The sequence below is a fragment of the Leptonychotes weddellii genome, chromosome 9 (genome assembly GCF_054177405.1).
Source record: "Leptonychotes weddellii isolate Sample4059 chromosome 9, ASM5417740v2, whole genome shotgun sequence".
NCBI lineage: Eukaryota > Metazoa > Chordata > Mammalia > Carnivora > Phocidae > Leptonychotes > Leptonychotes weddellii.
Genome location: NC_138377.1, coordinates 69,062,652 through 69,072,719, shown reverse-complemented (window position 1 = coordinate 69,072,719; position 10,068 = coordinate 69,062,652). Strand labels below are relative to the sequence as shown.

Below are 10,068 nucleotides of genomic sequence, written 5' to 3'. Positions count from 1 at the left end.
CTCCTACAGCTGGCAGACTTGTGATGAGGTCCCCTTAGGAAAAAGAGTTCAACGTCTTGACACTTTTCAATATTCTTTTTGTTGTGATTCTTAGCAACAGAATCTAAGCAGTACTTTTTTTTTTTTTAACAACTGTGAACAAGGTGTAGGTGGAGTTTCTTTCTGCATTCTTCTCTTGCACTGCGACATTGTCATCATCTTGTGTGTGTGTGTGTGTTTGGTTGGTTGGGGTTCTTTTGGTACTAACCCCCAGGAATGAACCATTGTCATGTTTCTAACTCTTATAAAATGGTAATGGAGGCCGAAGTGAGATGTTGTATTTCTGAGATTAATGGTTTTGAACTGGAAAGATCATTCTTAATTATTGGTTTCCAAAGTGAAATAATGCTCTGCGTTTTTATCAATTTTAGCATGTATATTAAGAAGCCCAGTATATAGAAGTTCTCATAATGATGTTTTGATAATAATCTGATTGTTTTTGTTACTACAAGACTGCAAATTATTTGAGATGAGACGTATAATAGTTGAACTTTGTAGACACAGAGTTGTACTGATCTGTGGGGAGTTTCTGGACAATTCAAAGCTTTCCAAATCTTGTATACTCTACAGAGTTCTGAAGTGAAGTTGCAGTCCTGAGATTTAGGTTGTTCAGAATTATAGACTAAGATTAGCTGGCTAAGTAGACTCAGGTCTTCTAATTACTGATCACAGTGACTTAACTAGACATGTTTAAGCTAATTAAAGGTTTAAGCACTGTTTGTAGTTAAAATAACTTCTGGGCTCTGCATTTGCTCTGTTTCACTGTTCAGGAGCAAAAGCTTCTACTCCTCAAAACAGACTAAGTTGAGAGCTGGCAAATGCAATTTCATAACATCTACCAGTATATTTACACAGAACGGGAATTAATTATATAGAAGAATTTGAGCTTCAATGTCTGTAGTTATGAAGCTTGGAATGATAAAAATCAGGAAGTCTTTATTGTTACTGATATACTTGAAGGCAAGTATCCTCCCCCCCTTGGCAAACTTTTATATGCTTTTTTTTTTTAATCCTTTTTCGTAAAATTAATTTTAGTTTCCTACAAGTAAATTAAAGGGTGTTTTCTGCCAGAGTGACCATATAATATGAGGCATTATTTCAGCTGCACAAAACTGAGAATTCAATTTTATAAATATTTATTGAGGTACAAAGATTCGTAAGACAAAATCCCTGCCCACTAACAGTATGTCTTAGAATAACGAGGGGATATGTAATGAAGGGGTTAGACTGAGGGCTCAAGTCAGTTTCTGTGGCTTTATTTGGGTGATCCTAATAATCCTAAATATTGATCCGGAAGAAGGCCTGTAGAGCATTTCTGTATCACCCATTCTTTTACCCATAGTTGGGATAGACCCCACTTAGGAGAAAATCTTATGTATGTAACCTTACCAAACAGGTAAATTGGTGGAAAGGGATAGACTTATTCCACCATAATGGGGAGGGGGAACAGGCTCTTTTCTAAAATATTCATTGTTAAGGTCATTTAAATAGCAAATGCCTATAGTGACACTACCATAGAATTAATTTTGCAACAATTCAGTTCAATTCAGTTTTCCAAAAGTGATAGCCCATAGACCAAAGCCTAGGATGGTGATGGCTACAGAGTGAACATTTTGTAATAAGAGAACACCTTTCAAAGGTTGACATATTTGGTTGACATTATTAGCTGTTAAACTGACAATACACTTGATCGCCTCAGCCAGGGCCAAAGGATGGATGAGAGGCACGGGGTGAAAATATGGCATATGACCCTTCTAAAATTTGGCTTTTCTCCCTGCCCACAAAAATACTACATTATGATTGAAAACAGAATACAGGCAATGAACCATTTTTACACCAAACTGTTAATTTAAGATGAATACGTTAAAAAAAAAAAAAAAACTGGGAAACAGTTGCTGACGGCATAGAGGAGGAAATTTCACTGCTGATTCTTACAGTTTTTTGTTAAGAAAGCAATGATTTTGCCAAGTTTCAGAGTTCGGGCATCAGAGCTCTGCTGCTGTTCCAAAAAACAAAAATAAATAATAACTAGTTAAATTAGTGTTTGGGGAAATGAATTAGATTGTAATGTATGCAAGCAATTAAGCAACACTGAACCTGATTCACTGTGATGTCGAAAATGGCATTTTAAAAAATGAAAGTAGCTAAATTTGGCCCTGATAAAATATATAGCAGCAATGGGTTAGGAATTTTGCAGTTTTGCCCAAAGAGTCCAATCAAACAACCCATATATTAGGTGGCTGTTAACATGCTGGCAGCTGAATTTTTTACATCAGTTTCCAAGGTTGCACAGTAATTACATCTACTGTGAGTCATTTTTGCAGCATATTTTATAAAACTTTTACAGGTTTGCCGGGAAGGGATTATTCAAAGTCACCTTTTATAGATTCCGCCGTGAATATTAGACAGTTCTTTGAAAATGTTAGTGTTTACCACTTACATTGCTTCTGGTTTAAGCGTAGTTGGCATTTGAGGGTTTAGTATAGTATATGAGTGGAGCTTCCTTTTCTGTGTAGACCTTCTGTTCCCTAGCATTGCTAGTTTATGTTCCCGCTGAGCTGCTGCCAGAACAAAATAAATCCAGTTGCCTTTTGCTGCTCAAGGCCAACCTAGCAACCGTGGAAAAAAATTAGGCGTTCTGAGCATTTGTCCTAGGATGTCATTGGCGGGTGGTGATGCGCAGTTTCAGGACCATTATGGTCCACAAAGGGTTTGCTCATTTGAACGGCTGACTAATTTAGATTTAATATTTTGGTGCTTGCTCCTTATCCTTATTCCCAATTATATCCAGCCAGTGCCCAGAGATGTATTTAAGACCGTGATTGGATAAACTGCTTAGCATAACTTTTAGATCCATGGCTTATTAAATCAAATGTGCTTTAGTTGATTCTCTTTGCATCAGGACCTTTTCACACCTGAGTGGAAAGTCCTGGCTGTTTCTTCCAATTAATATTTTAAACCTATCTTATCATTTGATTTCAGGGATGGCATTATATTCATTCTAGAATGTAAAGGCCGGTTAAGAAATAGGATGAAGTTTTACAATTTGGGGATGCTGCATGAGCTTATGGAGGGGTGATGTCCGTGTTGGAATTGAGGATGGAGGAAGAAGATAAATGGCAGTAAAGCTGGAGTCCTCTGGAAAGCTAAAAGGCAAGGGAAAGGGAGCAGACCGGTCTTCTCTGCTGGAGTCATTACCAGCCTCAGCACCGTCTTCAAGAAAGCCCAAATGTGATATGCTAACTATCATTCCAAAAGCACAGAGGTAGAGAGGATTATGGTCGGCACAGTAGAACCGACTCCTTTCACTCTGCTGCTCACTCAAGGATCCAAAAAAGCACATGTAATTTTGTTTTCTCTGCTTACTTAACTTCATCACCATTGCTGTCAGCATGGTTGTAAGCTCGGCTGATACCTCCACGTTTGCCACTTTGAAATCTTGATTTAGAGAGAACTAGCCCTGACTGTTGTGCTATTTGCTCAGGGTTGGGTTTGTTTTTTCCCCTTCTCCTCATTCAAAGAACACATTATTAAAAACAGATTTCAGACCTTACAATTTATAAACAGCAATTCCTGTATCTTTGGACAAACATTTAAAAACTTTATTCATTCAACACATATATATTGAGTATCTGTTCTTTAGCTGAGGTTCTTCTGGGCATTGGGGATCCAGTGGTAACCAAGACAAAGATCTTGGAGCTTACATTCTGATGGAAGAGAAAGTTGATAAAGCAATAAATTAAGATAAGTGCAATAGAGATAAATAGAGCAGGGCAAGGGAGAAAGACAGGGTAGTGGCTGTTTTATTTTATTTTATTGGTTTTTAAATTAATTTTTATTTTAGAAGTAAAATATGTGCATTCACTGGGATATTGGGACAACTACACTGAACATTCTACCTTCTAACTTCATTGTTTTCACATACCATTTCATGAACATTTCCCCAGGACATGAACTATTCTACAGCTTCTTTTTTAATGGGTTGGATGCATAGAGTTCCATCGTATGCATATAGCAAAGTGCATTTAACCAAATCTTTACTCTTGGAAAATTAGGTCAGTCCTAATTTTTTGTTATTGTTGTAAAGAATGATATGGTGAATATCCTTATGTGTAAATTTTTGCACCTATCTGGTTATTTTCTTTTTTTTTTAAAGATTTTATTTATTTACTTGAGAGAGAGAATGAGAGAGAGAGAGAGAGCACATGAGAGGGGGGAGGGTCACAGGGAGAAGCAGACTCCCTGCTCAGCAGGGAGCCTGATGCGGGACTCGATCCCGGGACTCCAGGATCATGACCTGAGCCGAAGGCAGTTGCTTAACCAGCTGAGCCACCCAGGCACCCTATCTGGTTATTTTCTTATAAATTTCTCGAAATGGAATGTCTTGGTCAAAGGATGAAAACCATTTAAAGAATTTTCATACATACTGATAAATTTCCATTCTAATTACGTACTCTCTCCAGCTGTGAATGAGAGTGCCTGATTCCCTGACTTGAACAATGCTATTATTTTTTCAAAATTCTTTGCCAATTTGATAGGCAAGAAATGGTATCTTATTTTAAATTTTTGAATTTTTCTGATTAATAGGGAGGATAAACCCGTTCTCCGAGGTGTATTTGTCATTTTCCCCTCTTTTTTACAATTTGCTTTTCCATGTAGGAATGTAATGTAAGTTCCATAAAGTTAGGCAGCTTTTTTGGTATGTTCTGTTTACTGCTATATCCTTAGCACCCAGCTGGAACACCAGGAGGATTTTACTCGCATTTTTTTGAATGAGTATATTTTCTAACTCTGTGTTAATCATTTAAAACATTTGATTTGCAAAATATGCAAATGAAATGATATGAATTCTTCATCTGGCAAATAAATTACCTAACTTGGGCAATGGCTATTTTAGATACAATGCTCAAGAGAAACTTTTGCGAAGAGGTGCCATTTGAACAAAGACCCGGATGAAGTGAGGAAGTGAACACTGCAATGTTCTGGGAGAAGAGTGTTTCAGAAAGAACAACTGCTACAAAGTCCCCAAGGTAAGACCAAGATCGGCATATTTAGAAGCAGCAAAGATAGCCAGAGCAAAATAAATAAACACGAAATTGGACGGGAAATAGGGTGGAGATACAAACAGTGGCTGGATTATGGAGGACCTTGAGGTCACACTTAGGTCATTAGACTTCATTCTGAACGTCCTGGAGTACCACAGAAGTTTCAAGGCAGAGGAAGTGACATTTTCTGACTTTTCTTTCTAAAAGGTATCTCTGGCTGCTGGATGGAGGATATTGGGTTGAAGCTGGGGATGGGGATATGGAAGAGTGAAAACAGGAAGATGCATTAGAAAACTTTGCAAAATATATATGAGAAATATAAATATCTTGGGCAAAGCTGCTAGCGGTTGACATGGTGAGAAGTGTCAAGATTCAGGATACATTTCGAAGGAAGAAAGACCTGATAGGATTGGTTGGTGAATTTGGATGAGAAATGTAGGGAAAGAAAGAGTCAAGGATGCTCTTGGCTCTCAGTCTGAGCAAGTGGATACATACTAATGCTATATATCAAATGGGGTAGCCTGGGGAGGAGCAGGTTGGAAGGCAAACCTGTATTAATCAGCTCAGGCTGCCATAACAAAATACTAAGACTGGGCTTAAACTTAACAAAACTTCTAGAGACTGGGAAGTCTAAGATCAAAGTGCCAACTGATTCCATTTCTGGAGACAGCCCTCTTCCTGGCTCAGAGATGGCTGTCTTCTCGCTGTGTCCTCACATGGTGGAGAGAGAAGACAAGCATTCTAGTGTCTCTTAAAAGGGCACTAATGCCATCAGACCAGGGCCCCACCCTCATGGTGTCATCTAACCATAGTTACCTCCAAAAAGGCCTTCTCCAAACATTATCGGACTGGGGTTTAGGGGTTCAGTGTATTAATTTCATGGGGAGGGACATAAGCATTTAATCCCCAAAAAGGAGGTATGGTTTTGGCCATTTTTCTGCTTTTCTTTACTGCAGATGTAGACATCTCTATCAATCATCCAAGTGACGATGAGCAGACAGACACATGAGTGTAGACCTCAGGGAGGGTTTGAAGACAGAGATAAAAATTGGGAAGGCATCCAGCATTTAGATTTTAAATCACAAAAGAGATGAAAACACCTAGAGAGTTGAAGGCAAAGAAAAAATGTTAAGGACTGGGACTTCCTTTAGAAATGAAAAAATTGTCAGATTCAGCAAAGGAGACTAAGAAGGAGAGGTCTCTGAGGTAACAGCAATGCTAACGGAACACAGTATCTCAGAAACCAAAGAAAGAACATGTTTCAAGAAAGGGAGACGGCTTAACTGTGTCAAATTCTGTTGGTTAGTCAAGTAAGATGAAAATGAAGAACCAACCATTGGATTTAGCTGGATGGAGAATTCTAGGGATCCCAACAAGAATGGCTTCTGTGGAGCAATGGAGAAAACAGAGTGAATGGAGTGGGTTAGGGATGAAAGGAAGTGAAGAGGTGGATATGGAAAGTGTAGACATAGAGCGTTTTGAAGGTTTTACTGCAAACCCAAACAAAGTAATGGGACAACAGGTAGGGGGGATGTGTGGTTTAGAGAGAAGTATTTTATTAATGGGAGATATTACAGTCCATATGTATGTTGATGGGAACCATTGAGTAGAAAAGTAGAAACTTAAGATACAAGCAAAAGGTAGGATAACTGTAGAAGTGAAATCCTGGAAAGGTCCGGAAGAAATGGGATCCTTGCGCAAGTAAAGAGGTCAGCCTTCCATGGGATCAGGTTCCCCAGTGTAAAGGAAGAGAAAGCAGGGTACATGGAGGCAGATTTTGCAGCGGGAAGATGAAGCGATTCTCTTCTGCTTTCTCAAGTTTGAAAGTAAGAGGCAAGATCATGAGCTGGGAGTGAAGAGGAGGGGGAAGTGTTAACAGTTGGAGGGCAAAGGAAAGAGTGTCAGTGTGAACGTGTTAGCTTGGAAAATAGAAGAATAGGGGGTACCTGGGTGGCTCAGTCCTTAAGCGTCTGCCTTCGGCTCAAGTCATGATCTCAGGGTCCTGGGATCCAGCCCCACATCAGGCTCCCCGCTCGGTCAGAAGCCTGCTTCTCCCTCTCCCACTCCCCTTGCTTGTGTTCCCTCTCTCCCTGTGTCTCTCTCTGTCAAATAAATAAATAAAATCTTAAAAAAAAGAAAGAAAGAAAGAAAGAAAATAGAAGAATAAATGACTAGGTCAATGTAGTAGGATTCTTGAAGGCCTATTTAAGGCCAGTGAATGTAAATTTAAGTTTCAACCAGTGAGCATTTCTCTATTAAAATGATGTCAGCCAGTATGTTTTCCCAGCCACCATTCCTGTTTGGTGGGGGCGGCAAGTAGGTGGAGTTGGACTTGAAGAGGATGAGGGTTTTGCTTGGTGAATAAGATAGAAGTAGAGAGAAAAGATTTTTTAAAAAATCACTTCCAGTTGTCTTTTGATAAAACCAATTTCCCTCACAGAAACCCATTGTGTCTGCTGGTACGTAGGCGTTCAACTTTTTTTTTCATCGTGCCATAACTAAAAACTCAACAGCTGAAAAATAGCTTTCCCAACATAAGCACTATAATTTCTTCTATCTCTCACTTAGTTAATTCAAGTTGAGGACTCTATTTTTTAAATTCTTTTTACCAGTTTCTCTTACATAATACATAACAGCATAAGTTGTAGAGAAATAATTATGGATGTTATTAACATTGGTACTTTTGAGTTTCAAAACAACCTATTATAAGAATGTTCAGAAAAATATGCTATTCGTACAAGGAGGTTTATTTTAAATGATTCAGATTATATTTAGTGCATGCATAGAACTCCATAGTTCCATGAAACCACAAGTAAATTCAGTTTTATTGAGAGGCACGATAAAGATAGCAATTCAAATACCAATCAAACAAATCCAAGAAAAAAAAATGCATATACAGTCCAATCAAGATATAAAAAGTAGAGATCTTAGTCCACTTGAAATGTGGCCTTTTGGTCTCGCCCCTTTTTTAAAAAAAAATTCTGCCCTTCTATCTCCTGTAGAGAGGAGTCATGATGCAAACTGGAAACATACAAATAAAGAATTGAATACTGTAGAAATACAGAAAACAAGTGGGTGTCACAATTGGAGCTTAGGCAACTTCAGATATCCTCTTCTCTTCTGGCCTGGTTGGAATATGGTGGTATTTAAGTATTACCTAGAGATCCTAAGACTTAAGTGAAAGTTTTTTGTTTTGGTTTTTTAATAGGAAAAGCAAAGAGATTATAAATGCAGAAGACCTGATAAGGGTTTTTTTTGCTGGATGGATGTGGAGTCCTTCTCAGGAGGTCCCTTTGAGTTCTTAGCGCTGTAACTCCATGTCGAGGCCTAAAATTCAGGAAACTGGCTTGCTCTAGGCTCTTAGCTTAAAAAGGAGAGTGAAGAAGAAAACTCTACAATTCCTCTCTTCATTGTCTAACTAGTTCACAAGAGCAGGAATGGCAACTAAAATTCAGGATGGATACCTTATTCAGAATTAAGAAGTAGGCGTTCAGTAGAAGCATCCGTCCCATATGTCTTCTCATTAACTTGATTTTGCATACATAGGGATATAAGACTAAGAAATGAACCCCAACCCTAGGCTTATTGGACAGGATTGAAAGAAGAGGCGGGAAATAAGGGAAAAGAGTACTAAAGCATGGTCTCTAAGACCTTCTGTTTTAAGTCTCATATAACTTGTCTGCTTATTAATTATCAGTAGTTCTTAACTTTGCGGGGGGGGGTAGGACTGGTCATGGATTCCTTTGAGAATCTAATGAAAGCTGTGGTAAACACACACACACACACACACAAAATTTTATATACATACATACAATTTTGAAAAGAAAGTTCATGCACCCAAGATAAGGAATCCCTGCATTATATGATCTTAAAAATGTAAGCAGCCAGTAAGATATTTATGGTGTGAAGTTCTGACTTTGATGTAGGGGTGTAATGGTGCCTTGGGCATGTGTTTTTTGTAAATCACTTGGATTCTCTTCATTAATTTGAAAGATTACATGTGGAAGCAGGAAAATTAGAAGCACCATTATCTGAGAAGTTAATAGCATGGTAAACAAATACCATCAGAAACATTCCCAAATATGTTTAAGGCCTAACAATGTGTACTCACCCTCCTTGCCTCAGTCCCATATCATGCTATAGAATCTTTTTTCCTGAAACAGATTGTGTAATGATTCTGGGTAATCAAGATCCAGTCTACAAATCCAAAATTACAGTGTGTCTGTCAAATGCTTCAGAAGATAATGTTTTGAAATCTCCAAAATACAGTTAAAAGAACTGTTTTCTCCAGTAAAATATACCTATTCAAGTCCTGTAAACTGGGCATTAATTCTAAGCTGTGATGCTCAGAAAGCTCTAACTCTGTGATACACATCTCTCTTATATATGTCTAGGTGAACACCCATTTTCCACAAACATAGAGCACCTACAAAATTGTACTTCTTTATTCATGGCCCACTGGGGCTTTCCTGTGCATCAGATTTTAAATAGCAATAGGGTAAAAGGCAAAAAGAATAATCAGATCAAGGTAGATAATCCACGAATCCAATCAAAACAAAGGTAACAACAGAGCCTTTCTCAACCAGCTTGAATGAATTTGCATTCCCTCATCTTTATTTCCTCCTCCCTATCCCACTCAAATAAGTGTGCCACACTCCACCCTGTTCTGCCTACGCCCCAGTCACACACAGACACACACGCACACACAGAGGCTGAAAGTTCAATGGTGGTGTTTTAACCTCAAACTACAAAAGAAGATAATATTACAGCTCTTCTCACATGTCACACTACTTCAAATAAGAGGATTTAAATGATAAAATTCCAGATGTTTAAAAAAGGAAACATTTAGCTTATGCTTTCAAATGTTTCTTATCCTCTAAAAATAGCTTCCCCAAACCATTTCAATTTGGCCATTCATATGTTCTGCTTCCTTTTGTACAACATATGACAGAAACAGGTCTGAAACTTGAGCCCCACGAATACG

General features: G+C 38.3%; 1 long non-coding RNA gene across 1 annotated transcript in view; it reads left to right on the top strand.

Moving 5' to 3' along the window:
- Positions 1-8,343, top strand: part of LOC145723478 (uncharacterized) — a 23,007-nt gene extending 14,664 nt beyond the window's left edge. The window contains exon 3 of the long non-coding RNA XR_014148570.1: positions 4,937-8,343. This is a non-coding gene — a long non-coding RNA (uncharacterized LOC145723478). The remainder of the gene's footprint in view (positions 1-4,936) is intronic.
- The last annotated feature ends 1,725 nt before the right edge of the window (positions 8,344-10,068 follow it).